This window comes from Microcaecilia unicolor, chromosome 1 (assembly GCF_901765095.1).
Source record: "Microcaecilia unicolor chromosome 1, aMicUni1.1, whole genome shotgun sequence".
Taxonomy (NCBI): domain Eukaryota; kingdom Metazoa; phylum Chordata; class Amphibia; order Gymnophiona; family Siphonopidae; genus Microcaecilia; species Microcaecilia unicolor.
Genome location: NC_044031.1, coordinates 429,362,649 through 429,382,478, shown reverse-complemented (window position 1 = coordinate 429,382,478; position 19,830 = coordinate 429,362,649). Strand labels below are relative to the sequence as shown.

At 41.3% G+C, this 19,830-nt stretch overlaps 1 protein-coding gene across 1 annotated transcript in view; it reads right to left on the bottom strand.

Annotated features, from left to right (window-relative positions):
* Positions 1–19,830, bottom strand: part of LOC115476024 (cytidine monophosphate-N-acetylneuraminic acid hydroxylase-like) — a 362,006-nt gene that overhangs the window by 167,125 nt on the left and 175,051 nt on the right.

The following is a 19,830-nucleotide window of genomic DNA, read 5'->3' as shown; positions in this document are numbered from 1 at the left end:
ATTAACTTGTGCTGCTGCTGGAGTGTAGGGAGAGGCATGCACGACAAATAAGATATTCTAGGACAGTGGTTCTACTGGACAACATGATGTTTGTTTCCATAATAATAAGATTGGGAGTTTTATATAGATTTTTGAACGCTGATCACAGAAATGACTTTACATTTGTATGGTTTTCCAGACATTTACAGGGGGGTGAGCAGGCGGAGGGAATAAAGTGAGAGACAGGACCAGAGAGGGTGAGAAATGCTAGATCCACAGTGTGGGAGGGGGGAAGTGGATGAAAAGAGATAGCAGACCAGGTGATGGGGGGAAAAGATGATGAAACACTGGACATATGGAGGGAGGGAGGGTGAGAAAAATACTGGACTGCAAGGGGGGCCAGGGGAAAGGGACAGATGTTGTCCCCGAGTGGGGCATGTGTAGGAGGGAAGGAGAAAGGGGATACGCTGGACAAGGGATGGGACGGGGCACAGAAAAAAGATGGTGGGCATGGAGAGAACATAGGGACAGGGACACAGCGGTGCAATGCTTGACATTTTGGTAGGGACAGGGGTAGGGACATTGAGAAAGCAGATGAGGAACATGTGAGGAGAAATGCTGAATAGGACAAATAAGGGACACCGAAAGAAGATGGGTAGTGGACATGAAGTAGACAGGAAATTCTGGCAAGAGAATTAAAAAGAAAAGAAAAGAGACACTGGGACCAAAACAAATGAGAAAAAGATGCTTGGACAACAAAGGTAGAAAAATATTTTATATTTTATTAATTGGAATATGTCAGCTTTGCAAATGTGCATCTCTGATATCTTGTATATCAGTTTCTATATTTCTAGTATTGCTGTATACACAGAATCTGACTTCTTGAGGTTTCTAGTTCAATTTGTGCCTTCATATTGTTGGAATAATGTATTGTATTTTACATGCATTGCCTGTCAGCTATTATTTCTCTGTGATTACTCTGTGACCTCTGATGTGAATTTCCTAGAGAGGTCACACCCATGCAACTTCCTGTGGGGGTTAGGCACAGCACATGGAGCTCATGGTCTCTCCTAACCTGAGGATCTGTGGTGTGAGCATCCATTACCATCTAAGCACATGGAAAGAGCTGATAAACCAAATGTATTATATTATGTATATATAAGCCTGTCTGAATATAATCTAACTACAAACTGTGAGTAAACAGATGTTTTGTTACTTCAACTTTAAAGTGACTCAGCAGTGAATTATTCTGGGGTGTATGTGAGAGAGATGAAGAAAAGAAATTAACATTTCTAAAGCTGAAGCTGTGTGTATAAAAATCTGCTAATTATTTACTGTACTACAAATAATCCAACAAAAGGGTTATGGGCCCAGCCCAGGAATTGAAAAAGGGAGAAATATTACCAGGCAGTGAAAAAGCCAAATTTTTCTCTTAAGTTTTAAAAGAAAGATTCAGTCTGTCTCTCTCTCCCCCCACACACTAAACAGCAGACAGAAGGCTAAGAAATGGCTGAGGGAGGAAATTCACCATTTTTCTACTCTCTCAGGGTGCCTAAATTAACTGAATTTAATTATCAGCAGTGGGAACTAAGATTCAGATGTCTCCTTCAAGCAAAGAAATTAAGTATATGTTTAGACCAAAACAGAACAGCTGAAAATATGGCTGAATGGGACAATGCAAACTATTATGTGAAGTGCATGTTTTTTGAAGCTCTCTCAGAGAAACAAGCCATATTGGTGGAGGCAAAGGATACAGCAAGTGAAATTTTATATAAACTAAGAACTATGTATGCAACTACATATGCAAAACAGCAACCAATTTGGTTAGCAGAGTTGAATGAGACCAAATTAAGGGATAAAAGTAAATGTAATGATCACATTATGCATCTTATGTCTTCATTTCAAAAGCTAGAACTTTCTGGAATTCCCATGTGTGATGCATTGAAAAGAGCATTTCTTTTTACCTCACTATCAAAGAAGTTTGATGTTTTTAGGTCTGTAAATGAAGCCATTGAAGGGCAATCTTTTGAACAGGCAGCATCAAAACTGAGGCAGGAATGCATAATTAATGATTCTGAGGAGATGTGTTCTCAAAGACAGTCAGAGAGAAATGAAACAAATTTCTTGGCAAAGAATAGAGGAAGGCGGAGCTATGGGAAAACTCCACCCAAGGGCAAGCTGATTTGCTATTCATGTGGAAAGGAGGGACATGTATCTAAATGGTGTAAGGAAACACAAAACACCCCTCTAGCTCACCTAAGCCAATGGAACAAAAGAATTTTCCAAGCATGATAAACATAAGAGCTTTCTAATGGTAGAAACAATCTTGACTATGGTAAATAATAATTCAAATGAAGTACTTGGATTTTGGATTCAGGGAGCACATGCCATTTAACCAATTGTAAGGATTTCTTTCAGGAAATGTGTCTAGAAGAAGGTATTCTTCAAACTGCAAATGCAGGGACTACTCAGATCCAAGCAAAAGGCATTGGATTCTTAAAATGCAAAGTGTCTAATGAAGTTAAAGAAATTCCTGTAAGTGATGTCTTGTATATTCCCCAAGCAGTTTGCAATATGCTTAGTGTATCTACATTAGATAAGAAGGGATTTGCGATTCATTTTGAAAACAGTAAGTGCACAATCTCTAAAAATGATGAAGTGTATGCTGAAGCTTTTATGCATAATGATGTTTATAAACTGAGCATTTCAGGTGAAGCCTCACATCTGGCGCAAGTAAGGAAGAATGATGGTAAATGTAGTCTGGAAATCTGGCACCGCCGCCTGGGACATCGTGATTTTAAGGTGATCCAGGATCTTTACAGTAAGCAACTTGCCACAGGCATTCAGATAAGTGCAGATACTGGTAAAATGGAGAAATGCATAGACTGTGTTACTCAAAAAGGTGTGAGACCCTCATTTCCTGCATACACAGGAAATAGGAGTAATAAAGTACTGGACTTAATACACATGACTTATGTGGACCGTTTAATATCCCATCATTGGGAAATAACAGATTTGTGCTAATATTCTTGGATGATTTCTCTAGATATTGTGTGGCCTATTTGCTGAAAGAAAAAAGTCAAGTCACAGACATGCTGAAGAAATACGTAGCCATGGTGAGCAATAAATTTGAAAGAAAACCAAAGGTTCTTCAGACCGACAATGGTGGTGAGTTCACTTCACAAAGCATGCGCACATTTCTAGAACAATAAGGCATTCAGCATATCACAACAGTAGCTTATACACCAGAGCAAAATTCTGTTGCAGAGAGAAAATTTAGGTCACTTGTGGAAATGACCAGATGTATGCTGTCAGATAGCAATCTCCCTAAAAGACTATGGGGGAAGCATTCTCACAGCAGTGTACCTACAAAACAGAATGCCACTAAAGGCACTGAGCGCACACCACATGAGACATGGCATGGTAGGAAGCCAAACCTGTCACACATAAGAACATTTGGAAGTACAGCATATGCTCATATACCAAAGCAAAGAAGCATAAGATGGATTCCACAACAGAAAGGGGCATTTTAGTTGGCTATGCTCCAGGGACACAAAGGATATAGAATTTTGAATCTGAAAACTGGCATTGTTGCATAAGACATGTTACATATTTTGATGAAAACAAAAGGGTTGATAAAGGCTGGATTATCCCAGATGAGCCTTATCATCCAGAATATGAAACTAGAACCATAATAGACATGCCAGTGTATATAAATGCCATACCAAGGCAGATGTCTGAAAGCAACTCATCTGTATCTAACGAGGAACAGGCAGAGGAAGCAGACACAGAAAGGATCATTGCAGGAGACAGTACAGTTGGAGAAGGGGAATCAATTGGAGAAGGACTCTCAGATTTAGAGGATGCGGAAAGGTCGGACCAACCTGTTGTCAGACGCTCATCCAGGGAAAACAAAGGTGTTCCACCCCCAAGACTGTCTTACCTAACAAAGTCAGCAGAAGCTCAAGAGCCCTTAACATGGGATGAGATTGATAAAATGCCAGCAGAAGAAGCTGCTGAATGGCGTAAAGCTGCACAAGAAGAAATTGATGCATGGATAAAAATAATACTTGGATTCTTACAAAATTACCTCCTGGCAAGAAAGCTATAGGATGCAAATGGGTATTCAAGTTAAAAAAGGAATGCACAAGGAAAAGTGGAAAGATATAAAGCCAGATTAGTCGCAAAGGGATATCTTCAAAATATGGAGAAGATTTTGATGAAGTGTTTGCACCTGTAGTGAAAACACACGACAATTAGAACACTTCTGAGCATTGCAGTCTCAAAAGGCATGCAAGTCAACCACATTGATGTGAAAACAGCATTTCTTCATGGAGATATAACTGAAGACTTGTACATGGAACAGCCAACAGGTTTCATAAATACAAAACAAAGACAGCTAGTGTGTAAATTAAACAAAGGTCTTTATGGATTAAAGCAAAGTGCAAAATGTTGGAATGACAAATTGCATGAAATATTGACAAATTAGGATTTAAGCAAGGTGAAGCAGATAAATGCTTGTACACTAGGTGCAGAAATGGTCAATATGCATACATTTTAGCTTTTGTTGATGATCTGCTCATTGCAAGCGAAAGTGAGCAAGAGTACAAGGACATTGTAAAATATTTAAACCTGAATGTTGAGATAAAAGAACTTGGTAATGTGTCATACTATCTTGTATAGAAATTGAGAAACAAAATGATGGTTTCTTATCTTCTAATATATTGTACAATCAGGACTCAAATATACTACCGGAGCCTTCGTGTTATAAATTACAAATTTGCTCCAGACTGTTGAAATACAAAACTCTTTATTGAACACATGCGCTTCAAAACCTGCTCATGTGCATTTTAAAATCTGTAAATACACACACACTCTCTTCTGTCTTTCATACCCATTCACTCCTGTATCGTGTCTAGCTTAGTGACTCTATAAGCGTTTAAAGTTTTATACAACTTGCTGTTTTAAATATTATTGCACTGCACATTATATTTCACATTTACATTCCTCAAATAAATATCACAGTGTTACACAAAATTAAAGGCAAACATCCTTTGTATTCTGCTGTCTTTGATCTTCCAGTTTCCCTTTCTTACAATGTCTATTTGAGGGTTGCAAAAAGTCTCCAGTGCTTTCCTCAATAAATAAATGAGTCTGCTTTCAATACTCTTCAGGCACTACGTTGGAGGAATGAGTTACTCCATGATAAAATTTGCTGTGGTCCTTAACCAAACGTCGGTTCCTCTATGCAGGACCGCATTTCGTTTTCTTCCTCAGGAGGAACCACCATATCATCTACATAATACAATTGCATTATCACTCTCTCAATTCTAGTTTCCAAATCTACTTATTATGCTTTAACTATTATATACTATACATAAATCTTCACTTACTTAAGCTGATCTGCTTGGCAGCCTGCCAGCATGAACCCTTCCTTCTCAGGTCAGAAATCAACTGCCGTGGCTCTGAATGTGTTGTGAGAAGTAAAAACGCCCTGACTTATATTCTCCCAGAATGCCTAGCCTCACCTCCTTAGCTTAAAGAGACAGGCTCTTATATCCACTCTACTTCCTGATTAACCCCTTAGGAGTCACTGTTTGCCACATATAAATATATCTCTGTTCTATAGTTAACATCGGGAACTGATATTTCCTTCCCCCCTAAATCGATCAGGGGGAATGTGTATCAGTATCACACATCTTAGTTGTTCAATAGTGTGATTATGATCATACCAATGGGCACTAAAGGACACATTATTTTTTTCAATCGAATATTACTTATGTGCTCTGCTAACCTATGTTTAAAGGGGCGTTTGGTGTGACCTATATAATATAATCCACAAGGGCACATGATACAGTATACAACTTGGGAGCTATTACAGTTAGTGTTGTGTTTTAATATGAAATCCTTATTACAGTGAGGTATAGCTATCTTTCCAGTATTTAAAGAATAACGGCAATACACACATCTTCCACACGGGGAATGTTTGCCTTGCTCCTCTCTCTTTCTTGATCTTTTTAATAATTCTCCCACATTAGCTTGTCGCCTATAGCTATTTTCGGGCGCATCCCTGAACTCTGGGTGTATTGACAGAACATGCCAATGTTTGTATATAATACTGCTGATTGTGGGTGCTTTCTGAGAAAACGGAATGACACATGCCAGCACTTTTGAAGGAGATTTTGATTTTAATTTTGGTAACATTAACCAGGGGCGGTGAGCATAAAGTGCTCTCTTATAAGCATTTTTAAGAATCTTCATAGGATAACCTCGAGTTCTAAATCTTTCTATCATTTCTCCCGCTTGTATTTTGAATTCTGAGGTGGTAGAACATAACCGTCTTAAACGCAATAGTTGGCCCACCGGTATCCCTTTTTTTAAACTCTGATGATGAAAGCTCTGATAATGTAACAGAGCATTACAATCCGTGGGTTTGCGAAAGATAGTAGTCGCAAACCCTCCTTCCAGGGTTCTGCTTATTTTAATATCAAGAAATTCTATTTCATTCTGGGCTATGCGAGAAGTAAATTTTATATTGGGATCCACATTATTTAAATATTCCAGAAATAGTTTCAAATCTGCCATGGGGCCATGCCAAAGCATTATGACGTCGTCTATATATCGTTTCCAAGAAGCAATATTTCTAAACCATCTAGACTCATACACATATTTTTTCTCGAATTGAGTCATATAAAGACATGCCAATGAGGGAGCCACACTTGCCCCCATAGCGACCCCCTTCACTTGTTTATAAAATTGTCCTTCAAATCTGAAATAATTGCAACACACAACCCATTTTAATAGTTGTGTCAATACTTCAATTTTAGAACTCGGGATATGAAGAGCTTCAAAGTGCTCACAAGCTATCTGTATAGCCCTGTTTTGGGGAATATTTGTGTAAAGTGCTATTACATCTAAACCTACCATATACAAATCTTGTTCTCTCAATGCAGGTTCCAGCTGTTCAAGTATTTGTATGTAATGCATAGAATCTTTTACATATGAATCTGTTTAGAAACCATGGGTTTAATATCATATCAATGTATTTAGATAATGGTTTCTAATACTGAGTTCTTAGTAGATACTATTGGACGACCTGGGGGATCGGTGGTGGACTTATGGACTTTAGGGACAAAATAAATATACGGAATGTTAGGACTAGGATGACACAAAAAATTGTTTTTCTTTTTTGTAAGAATATCCTTCATAACCGCTTCATTTACATATATTTCTATCTCAGATTGTAATTGTTTCGTGGGATCATTATCCAGTAATGTGTAATACTGGTTCTGACCCAACTGTCCATTTGCTTCCTGTTTGTACTTGTCCCTGTCCATAATCACCACGGATCCCCCTTTATCTGCCCTTTGAATTACTATATTATCATTATTAGCTAACTCTTGAATGCTTCGGCGTTGTAGGCCTGATATATTACTCCAATCTTTACCCCTACTTTCCTCTAATTTTGCTAGATCATATAAAACCAATTTCTGAAAAGCTTGGATCATAGGATCTATTGTTCCCGGGGGGACCCATCTGGAAATATGACCCGTGCGTGGGAGTATGGGGTCTTGGTTAGCATTTTCTGTGTTGCCAAAATGTAATCGTAATCTTAATTCTCTGAAAAATCGATATAAGCCCCGCCTGGTATCAAAAGCATCATATCTATTAGATGGAACAAAAGATAATCCCTTAGTCAAAACCTCCTTCTGTGTTGGAGACAATGTGTCATTCGAGATATTAATAACTGTATTTATTTCTTGGGTGCCTTTTTGATTTTGGGTCCTTTGATACCTCCCTTTAATTCGCCTGGTGTATTGATCCCCTGATCTCCTATTCTTAAAAAAGATTCTGGTAAGGTTATCAGATTGTTCTAAATTTTTACATACATTTATATCTTCTATTTTTCTACGTGTATAACCTCTTTCATCATCACCTGATGATTCACTAGAAGATAATTTAAATTGTACTTTTCTACCACCGAATTTATTTTTCCGAGTATGACGTTTTTTATCCATCCAACTGTAGACATAACCCTTTGTGTAGTCATGCTCATCTCTTCGAAATTTCGCAATCTTCCTAGCTCTTTGGTTATCAGTGTATTCTTCTAATTTAAGTTATGTTCTTTCAAATTTTTCCTCAAATGTCCCCTTGTCTTGAACACCTCTGATAACATTTTGTTTTGAAATAATTCATCTCTATGTCCCTGTATTTCTTCCTGTAACGCATCTATTGTAAGTAGCATGAGATCAAGGGAACACTGCGTAATTACGGTATTCCATCTGGCAACATATTTATCATTGCCTAAAAATCTAGGCTCTTTTGTAATTCTAAGTCCACGAGGGACTCGTTGTGCGTGACAATATTCTATTAATGCCGCCGAATGTAATTCCGCTCTAATCAGCGTTTTATGAACCCTGAGAACTTCATCCCAATTGCTTGCCTGCTCTTGAACACCACCAGAGAATAGGCGTACTCCTCCCAACAATTCAGCTACACGGTCTTCTGTTAACCCTGCCTTCGAATCCCATCCGGCGGCTGCCATTTCCCTGTATATATGTATATCTATTATATTGTACAATCAGGGACTCAAATATACTACCGGAGCCTTCGTGTTATAAATTACAAACTTGCTCCAGACTGTTGAAATACAAAACTCTTTATTGAACACATGCGCTTCAAAACCTGCTCATGTGCATTTTAAAATCTGTAAATACACACACAACTCTCTTCTGTCTTTCATACCCATTCACTCCTGTATCGTGTCTGCTTAGTGACTCTATAAGCGTTTAAAGTTTTATACAACTTGCTGTTTTAAATATTATTGCACTGCACATTATATTTCACATTTTACATTCCTCAAATAAATATCACAGTGTTACACAAAATTAAAGGCAAACATCCTTTGTAATTCTGCTGTCTTTGATCTTCCAGTTTCCCTTTCTTACAATGTCTATTTTGAGGGTTTGCAAAAAGTCTCTTTTCTCAGAAAGCACCCACAATCAGCAGTATTATATACAAACATTGGCATGTTCTGTCAATACACCCAGAGTTCAGGGAGCGCCCGAAAATAGCTTATAGGCGACAAGCTAATGTGGGAGAATTATTGAAAAGATCAAGAAAGAGAGAGGAGCAAGGCAAACATTCCCCGTGTGGAAGATGTGTGTATTGCCGTTATTCTTTAAATACTGGAAAGATAGCTATACCTCACTGTAATAAGGATTTCATATTAAAACACAACACTAACTGTAATAGCTCCCAAGTTGTATACTGTATCATGTGCCCTTGTGGATTATATTATATAGGTCACACCAAACGCCCTTTAAAACATAGGTTAGCAGAGCACATAAGTAATATTCGAGTGAAAAAAATAATGTGTCCTTTAGTTGCCCATTGGTATGATCATAATCACACTATTGAACAACTAAGATGTGTGATACTGATACACATTCCCCCTGATCGATTTAGGGGGGAAGGAAATATCAGTTCCCGATTGTTAACTATAGAACAGAGATATATTTATATGTGGCAAACAGTGACTCCTAAGGGGTTAAATCAGGAAGTAGAGTGGATATAAGAGCCTGTCTCTTTAAGCTAAGGAGGTGAGGCTAGGCATTCTGGGAGAATATAAGTCAGGGCGTTTTTACTTCTCACAACACATCAGAGCAGGTGTGCCAGGTGGGCGGTTTTACCGCCCAATTGGGCGGTTTTTCCGCGACCCGCCGCGGGAAATTTTTGCCTGCGGCGGGTTGCGGTTTTTTTGGGCTGTTTTTTTGGGCTTCCGGGCGGCTTTTTGGGCGGCTTTTTGATTTTTTTCGGCCGCGGGGGCGGGGTTAGTGACGTTTTTGGGCGGGGTTATGACGTTTTGGGCTGGGGCCGATTACGTGGGAGGCGTGGGGCCGATGACGGGGAGGCGGGGCTGATGACGGGGGAGGCGGGCCCGATGACGTGGGAGGCGGGGCCAATGACGGGGAGGCGGGGCTGATGACGGGGAGGCGGGCCCGTGACGGGGAGGCGGGGCCGGTGACGGCGGGGGCGGGGCCGGTGACGAGCGGGGGTGGGGGTGTCAGGGCGTGGTTTGTGTTTGGGCGGGTTTTGGGCTGGTTTCTGGCCTGGATTGGGCTGGAAAAAAAATTTCTACCTGGCAACCCTGATTCAGAGCCACGGCAGTTGATTTCTGACCTGAGAAGGAAGGGTTCATGCTGGCAGGCTGCCAAGCAGATCAGCTTAAGTAAGTGAAGATTTATGTATAGTATATAATAGTTAAAGCATAATAAGTAGATTTGGAAACTAGAATTGAGAGAGTGATAATGCAATTGTATTATTGTAGATGATATGGTGGTTCCTCCTGAGGAAGAAAACGAAATGCGGTCCTGCATAGAGGAACCGACGTTTGGTTAAGGACCACAGCAAATTTTATCATGAGTAACTCATTCCTCCAACGTAGTGCCTGAAGAGTATTGAAAGCAGACTCATTTATTTATTGAGGAAAACACTGGAGACTTTTTGCAAACCCTCAAAATAGACATTGTAAGAAAGGGAAACTGGAAGATCAAAGACAGCAGAATTACAAAGGATGTTTGCCTTTAATTTTGTGTAACACTGTGATATTTATTTGAGGAATGTAAAATGTGAAATATAATGTGCAGTGCAATAATATTTAAAACAGCAAGTTGTATAAAACTTTAAACGCTTATAGAGTCACTAAGCAGACACGATACAGGAGTGAATGGGTATGAAAGACAGAAGAGAGTTGTGTGTGTATTTACAGATTTTAAAATGCACATGAGCAGGTTTTGAAGCGCATGTGTTCAATAAAGAGTTTTGTATTTCAACAGTCTGGAGCAAATTTGTAATTTATAATTCTTATCTTCTAAGCCAGAAGCAGAAAATAAATGAGCTTATTGAAAGTTTAGGTATGCAAGATGCCCAAGTTGTAAGCACTCCCATGATCACTGATTTTCTGAAGGATGAAACAGTAAGAGAACCTTTACCAGATAACATCCAATATAGATCAGCCATAGGTAAGCTTTTATATCTGACTACCACATACAGGGCTGATATAGCAAATGCAGTAGGAATTTTGAGCAGAAGGGTCAGCTCACCTACCAAATCAGATTGGACTGCAGTTAAAAGGATGGTAAGGTATTTAAAAGGTACCATTGATTGTAAATTAAAGATTTCAGCCAATAGTAATCCAAAACTAATATGTTACTGTGATTCAGATTGGGCAGGGGATCATTCTGATTATAAATCCACAAGTGGATATGTGTTTATGTATGGAAATGTACAAATTTCATGGGCCAGTCATAAACAAAGTATTGTGAGTCTGTCTTCTACAGAAGCTGAATATGTGGCTGTATCAGAAGCATGCAGAGAACTGATGTGGATTGAAAAACTTTTGCTGGATTTTGGAATAGCTGAACAGAGACCAATCCAGATAATGGAAGATAATCAGAGCTGCATCAGACTGTCACAGAATGACAAGGTTCAGTCACGCACCAAGCACATCGCAACAAAATATCACAACGTGCGAGAGCTGGCGAAAGAAGGGGTCATCAGTCTAGACTATTGTCACACCAGTGAGATGACAGCTGACATCATGACCAAACCGTTACCCAGAGAACATTTTGTGAATCTGCGAATAAAGCTTGGACTTTGTATGAATTAATAATTGCATGACAGTTATGCATGAGAAGGGGTTTGTTGGAATAATGTATTGTATTTTACATGCATTGCCTGTCAGCTATTATTTCTCTGTGATTACTCTGTGACCTCTGATGTGAATTTCCTAGAGAGGTCACACCCATGCAACTTCCTGTGGGGGTTAGGCACAGCACATGGAGCTCATGGTCTCTCCTAACCTGAGGATCTGTGGTGTGAGCATCCATTACCATCTAAGCACATGGAAAGAGCTGATAAACCAAATGTATTATATTATGTACAGTGGTGGAAATAAGTATTTGATCCCTTGCTGATTTTGTAAGTTTGCCCACTGACAAAGACATGAGCAGCCCATAATTGAAGGGTAGGTTATTGGTAACAGTGAGAGATAGCACATCACAAATTAAATCCGGAAAATCACATTGTGGAAAGTATATGAATTTATTTGCATTCTGCAGAGGGAAATAAGTATTTGATCCCCCACCAACCAGTAAGAGATCTGGCCCCTACAGACCAGGTAGATGCTCCAAATCAACTCATTACCTGCATGACAGACAGCTGTCGGCAATGGTCACCTGTATGAAAGACACCTGTCCACAGACTCAGTGAATCAGTCAGACTCTAACCTCTACAAAATGGCCAAGAGCAAGGAGCTGTCTAAGGATGTCAGGGACAAGATCATACACCTGCACAAGGCTGGAATGGGCTACAAAACCATCAGTAAGACGCTGGGCGAGAAGGAGACAACTGTTGGTGCCATAGTAAGAAAATGGAAGAAGTACAAAATGACTGTCAATCGACAAAGATCTGGGGCTCCACGCAAAATCTCACCTCGTGGGGTATCCTTGATCATGAGGAAGGTTAGATATCAGCCTACAACTACAAGGGGGGAACTTGTCAATGATCTCAAGGCAGCTGGGACCACTGTCACCACGAAAACCATTGGTAACACATTACGACATAACGGATTGCAATCCTGCAGTGCCCGCAAGGTCCCCCTGCTCCGGAAGGCACATGTGACGGCCCGTCTGAAGTTTGCCAGTGAACACCTGGATGATGCCGAGAGTGATTGGGAGAAGGTGCTGTGGTCAGATGAGACAAAAATTGAGCTCTTTGGCATGAACTCAACTCGCCGTGTTTGGAGGAAGAGAAATGCTGCCTATGACCCAAAGAACACCGTCCCCACTGTCAAGCATGGAGGTGGAAATGTTATGTTTTGGGGGTGTTTCTCTGCTAAGGGCACAGGACTACTTCACCGCATCAATGGGAGAATGGATGGGGCCATGTACCATACAATTCTGAGTGACAACCTCCTTCCCTCCGCCAGGGCCTTAAAAATGGGTCGTGGCTGGGTCTTCCAGCACGACAATGACCCAAAACATACAGCCAAGGCAACAAAGGAGTGGCTCAGGAAGAAGCACATTAGGGTCATGGAGTGGCCTAGCCAGTCACCAGACCTTAATCCCATTGAAAACTTATGGAGGGAGCTGAAGCTGCGAGTTGCCAAGCGACAGCCCAGAACTCTTAATGATTTAGAGATGATCTGCAAAGAGGAGTGGACCAAAATTCCTCCTGACATGTGTGCAAACCTCATCATCAACTACAGAAGACGTCTGACCGCTGTGCTTGCCAACAAGGGTTTTGCCACCAAGTATTAGGTCTTGTTTGCCAGAGGGATTAAATACTTATTTCCCTCTGCAGAATGCAAATAAATTCATATACTTTCCACAATGTGATTTTCCGGATTTAATTTGTGATGTGCTATCTCTCACTGTTACCAATAACCTACCCTTCAATTATGGGCTGCTCATGTCTTTGTCAGTGGGCAAACTTACAAAATCAGCAAGGGATCAAATACTTATTTCCACCACTGTATATATAAGCCTGTCTGAATATAATCTAACTACAAACTGTGAGTAAACAGATGTTTTGTTACTTCAACTTTAAAGTGACTCAGCAGTGAATTATTCTGGGGTGTATGTGAGAGAGATGAAGAAAAGAAATTAACATTTCTAAAGCTGAAGCTGTGTGTATAAAAATCTGCTAATTATTTACTACAAATAATCCAACACATATCCCTATTACTGATGTGTGGTCCATTGTTTCATATTTGTTCAGGGTCTGTCAGTGTTTTGTGCATGTGATAAAGATGTGGTATTCTGCTAGCATGTAGTTTCAATGAGGTATTCTGCTTAGTAGGGATATGTTGCAATCTGACTGGGGCCCTGTTTACTAAGGTGTGTTAGTGTTATTAGCACGCCTACACTTAGCGCGTGTGCTAACCATGTAGGCACCTATAGAGATATTGTAGGCAAGTACATGGTTAACATGCATACATGGTTAACACGCGTTAAAAATGTTAACGCTGCTTAGTAAACAGGGCCCTTGGACTGGAAGCATATTGATATTCTAAAGTGCTGCCCTTTTATAGGTAGGATTGGTGCTACTTCAGTTTTGGACATTAATGCTGCTTTATTATGACAGGTTTCTCTGTATAGTCTGCAATGTGTTTTGTTGTTTGTAGGATTTGGTTACTGGGGCTCTGCTTCTGTTATGTAAAGTTTGTGAAGTAATCGTACAGCACACATACATGTGGCAGTTTTCTCTTTTGAGATGGCAACTCTAGTGCTGGCAGTTGGTTATAGAAGGGCGGGGCAGTGAATGCTATAACAGTAGGTGTGGCAAGGGACTTGGGATGGGGCATGAGAGCAGGACAAGATAGGGGCATGGAGTAGGGCAGGTGTCAGGCTTTTCTTCATCAAAAAGTTGGCAACCCTAACTGTGCCTATACAGGATCTACCTGTGCTTTCTAGAGCTTATTATGTTCCTCCATTGGTCAACCAAAGAAAGAAAGAAACATACAGGAAAATCTTGAATGTGTTTGCTGAATTGAGTCCTTTTAGAAATCTTAGGACTTCTTTTACAAAGCCACGCTAGTGATTCCTGTGCGGCAAATGAGAGGAAGACCATAAGAATTGAATGGCCTTCCTCTCATTTGCCGTGCAAGAATCGCTAGTGCAGCTTTGTAAAAGAAGCCCTTAATGTGATAGCATTATTGGAAACGCCAGTGGAGGAAACTAACAGACCTACTTTAGTAGCTACTTTCCTGTGTTCTTCTGACAGAGGGATTTCACTATATAGTTTAAATTTCAGTATGTGTCATTTTATGGTCATAAGTAATGTTTTTTTGGATTTAACTTCTACTACATCAGAATTTACAGAATTTTTATTTTTGAAGTCAAGGGATTTAGCCCTTAGAGTTTTTTTTTATATTTCCTAGGAAATGTATTATTAAAATTAAAGAGTTAAAATGGGAATTGAATCTAGGTCCCATTGTTCATCGTCCACTGCACTGACCACTAGGCTTTTCCATCCACTTGCATGCTGCTTTCTTAGTAATGGCCATAATATCTGGAGCTATCATTGAGCCTGGTATCTACTGTCACTGTCACATCTTTGGGGGTGGGAGGGAGTCAGAAACCACTGGGAAATTAAGGGGGCCATGCATTAATCCCTCCAATGGTCAGCTGGTCAGTTAGAGCACCTACATCTGATTTAGTTGTGACTGAAACTGGTCTAGATAAAAATGTACTTCTTTTTTGCCCTGGACATTTTTTCTGTTCAGTTATTGCTGGAAAAACATCCAGATTTTAAGCCTACCCAAGCCCCGCCTCCAATACCCCCCTTGTGATTTAGGCAAACTATGGAGTAAACATCCCAATTCTGAGTTTTGAAAATCGCAACTTAAGAAGTTTTTGCAAGAAAAACGTCCATCTATCATAGCATTTATTCTTGTATTCCACATATACCACACAACTAGTTCAATGCAGATCACAATTACAAGATTAACCAGCTATAACCCAGCAAATATACACAATCAGTTAGAACAATAGGTCACAAGCAAAAAATAAACACTTATTTTCAAAAGAGAAAAACTTCTCAACAGCAGCACTATTCAAGAAACTTTTAAAGGCAATTTTATTTCATAAATATGTTGTAGGATGAGTGCCATGGTGTAATAATTTATAAGAACAAACTGCTTCATCAACAGATTTTGACAAGGTTTGGAATTTTTGCAGTCTTTGGTGTTGGGGGTACGGAAGAAATACACAGATGGAGAACAAAAGACAGGTATAGCCAAAGCATCTTGAACCAGACAGGAGATGGATATCTGGAGCTGTAAAGAAGTAGTTTGGCTTTTTTTTTCCTTGCAAAGATATTCTTAGGCATCAGGAGGAGGACTGTGGAAAATGATGATCCAGTAACCATTTTGAGGTTCAAGTACTTTGCTAAGACTGATCACTAAATGGTTTTGGTTCTCAGGATTGTAAAGGCCTTAATGGATATCTGATTCTTGATCAGAAAATCCCATATCCATGCTGCCTCTTGACATAGTTGAAAGAGAACCTGATATATTCTACTTATTAATATGAAGAAGTCTTTCAAGAACTTGGATGCAAGTGGATAATGAGAGCTAGTTCTTTTTCCAGCTGATGTACCCTGATCCCACCTCTAGTGATGTCATCAGCATTGGCCAGCATTTCTGCTCAAAAGTACAATACATGCAATGCCTCTTAGTGTGCCCCTTTGTGGGCAACTTGGAGAGCAGCTTTGAGGGAAATTCTGAGGTCATTTAAGGGCCCTTTTACAAAGGCGAAGTAGGCTCTATGCGTGTGCAGCATGCACCAAAATGAGACTACCGCTAGGCTGCGTTAGCCCCATATGACACAGGAAGTCGTTTAACTTTCTTGAAGCAACGGGGCTGTTTGCTCTTTCCAATGACGAGGGGTTCCAATTTCTCACTCCCATCCATATTGCAGCAAAGGAGGATCGTCATTCGGTCCTTCGACGTTTTATCTCCAGTAGTTTCGGCTTGTTTGAATGCAAGTGTTCCATCAGGCCAGTAGAGACCATTTTCATCAGCACTGAAAATGTCACGAGGTGCAAACTCGTTCAAGATGGTAGGAAGAACTGAAACAACCCAATTTTCAGCACCAAAGTCATCAGCGTCTTGTTTCTCACCATGCTGTTTCTTGAATTTTATGCTGTTCCTCTCCTTCCATCTTTCTAACCATCCAACAATGGCTTTGAATTCAGTTAGTCCAAGACTTTCAGCTAGCTGGTTAGCTTTCTTCATAAGCAGTGGACCACTGACAGGAAACTGCCTGCTCCTGACTTGAGAAAACCACCAAAGAAGAGCATATTCTACCTCCTCAGCTTTTCCCGCCCATTTTCGTTTCCGTTGTGGATTTGTATTGTTTTGCCAGTCTTCCAGAAGCTGGTCTTTCTGCTTCAAGACACATGAAATTTGACTGGGATTGACACCATATTCTTTAGCAAAAGATGCTTGACTTTGTTTGTTTTCTAATTTTTTAAGAACTTCTATTCGTTCAGCCATTGTTAAAGTCTTACGACGACGACCCCGGTGTACGCTCTAACAACATTCTTTCACTTATTCTGCCTGTGGCAGTTAAAGAGGCAGGAAATTTGAAATCTCGTTGGTTGTCACGCGCCAATCGGCTTCCATATTCCATGTGCGCGCTTATGCGGAGTCTTTCCTGCAGAGGAGCGGTCTTGAACCATACATATAAGCGAATCTTGCACTTCTCAGTGGTGTGCTAAACCGAAGTTTGTCCCCATAGAAATTGATGGTGCCAAAAACGGGACCGAAGTACGGCATGCAGTTAAACAGAGCATGCACTTATCCGACGTGCACTTAAATGGAGTGCACTGTATATATATTTTTTTTTTCAATTTGTGTGCACACAATAATGTTACCGGTGTATCAAATCTTCGCTAGCATCGCTGCTGTCTTGCGTTGGGTACCTTGGTCTTCTCCACATTCACGTCTCCTCGGTTGGCAAGGTCAGCTCACTGGCTCAGGAACTCCAGGATACCTACTTCTCTGACTCAAAGAACTCAAAAAATGAAAATCCTGACTCCCTGTGCTCGTTGTGTGTGCTAACTTCAATCAGAATTTTTTGTTTGGCAAGGGACCTTGTGGGCTAACTAAATTCAAATAAAAAGATAAGCAACAGAAATTCCTATCTAGCCCTCCCAATACATGACCCCTTTTCTTTTATTTTGTTATACACCCTCTACTCAAACTGATGGACTGCTAAACTAAACCTCCTAAAGGCAGGCCCTTAACTGCAGGCAATCACAGGACTTGAGGCTTAGGCTGGGCAGCTCCTTCACCAGAACAGGCTCGCTTAGGTGTGGACACTTTTGTGCTGGATCTTCCTGAGGCAGACACTCACGCTGGTAGAGACTCTAAAAAAGTTCCTTTGGAGTCTGGGCACTCGGTGTGGGGGGGGGGGGGGGGGGGGGGGGGGGGAGGGGGGGTCTCTCTGTCTCTCTCTTTGTGGGGTTTCTTCCCTTTCCGGATAGGCCTCTTCTTTACATGTCAGGCAGTCACACGGCCGGCTTTCTCCACTCTGGACAGGCAAGCACACACATGGAAGGATGCGCTGGGTGGACTTCTCTGGGATTCAGGGCCCTTGTCACACTGCTCTCTATTTCAGCTCTGCACTGCTCCCAACACGTCTCAGCTCCCCAGTGTGGTCCCTCCCTCTTCCTCCTCTGCCTGAAGAATGGCCTCTGTGGCTACTGCTACAGCTCCTCTTCTTGGCCCCAGCTCGCCTGTTCCCCTGCAGTTCTCTCTCTTCATCTGGGGCTGGTCAGTGGGTCCTTCTCTTCCAGCCTGCAGCTCACTCCTGCTTGGGATTGATCTTCTTCTCCTCCAGCCTGCAGCTGCCTGTTCTTGCCTGACCTTGCCCTTCTCTGCCCCTGCTCGCAGCACACTCCTGCCTGGATCTGATCTTCTCCTCCCAGAGCATGCTTTCAACCTTCTCTTTTTGCCCAGACTTGTCTTTTTTCTCTTCCAGGTTGCCTCTGGGCTTGCTATCTTTTTCCTGCTGTTCCACCCCTCCTGTCCCCTGGATTGGCTTGAAAGTCATGCCAATCCATGGGTCAGGCTGCCTCCTGCCACCTAATTGGTCCAAATTCATGCCTTTTACCAGATCCTGGCCCCTCAGGCTCCCAGCTTTTCCTGGGGCCTTAGACAACCAATCAGGAGCCTTGTAACAGACTTCACTGCACATCCCCCCACAGTTACAAACTCATACAATTTAAACACACCTCTAGCATCTATGGGCACCTGAGTTCTTAGTTTTATAACAGTGCTGGAGCATTTTAAACACTTTAAACATTTTAACTAAAAGGTGTCAGTGCTGTTTCTGGGCTGCCCTAAGACCTCTGTATCTCCCTGTCCTCTGCAAGATGCCCCCCTCTCAGGGAAAGGGGGGGCAAGGTAAAGGCTTCTTCTTTTTTTCAATATTTACAATATGCTCACTGCTGCTCTTGGCTCTGGGCTCTGAAGAATCAGCATCAGGGTTTGGTTCCACCCCCAGCTGTTCCTGCTGCTTCCTTCTATTGGCTGACTGACATCCTAGAATGCCCATCTCCCTGAAGATGGACTGTCATTGGCTGGCTTCTGTCCCAACTCCTCCTTTCTGCAGGGCTTCCCTGATGACATCACTCTAGAGCTGTGAGTTGATTGGATCCAAATTTCCTGGGGTCCCCCCTCCAGTAGTGAGTAGGTGGGACATCCCAGGCTGATACTGTCCAATTAGTTTAGCCCCTCTCTGCTGTGCTTCTAGCATGGGGGATGCTGTTTCCCAGCAGAGGTTGTTTGACCCTTGTCTTCCTTGCATTTTTGTTAAGTCACCATTACTTTTATGCTTTACATTTACTGCCCCCCCCCCCCCCCATTTCTTGCCAGTAAAATGTCAATTGAAAAAAGAATCATGGCACGGCTTTCATACATGCAAAGAAGCTGCGTGTAAGCTGGTGTACATTTTTTTTTGTGCTCCATCTTCCCTGCCTTGTTTCTCCCCGTCTCCTACTTGCGATAATGAAGAACTGACAGGTCCAGACCTTCCGTTAAAATTTCCACGGTAAAGGTAGGGACTGCTTTTGTGCATGGAGTCGGAAATGGCTGTGCATCGCCTTGCATGCACATTATAATAGTAATTAGCTCATTATAATAGCTTTGAATTCCATTTTCATTAGCTGCTACCATGACACGAAAATGGCTCGGAGAAACCTTTTGTGAATGTCTCGTTTTACTACTTGCACGCTAAACCGGCTAGAACTAGTTTAAAAACCATGTTGCTGGCTCGTTAG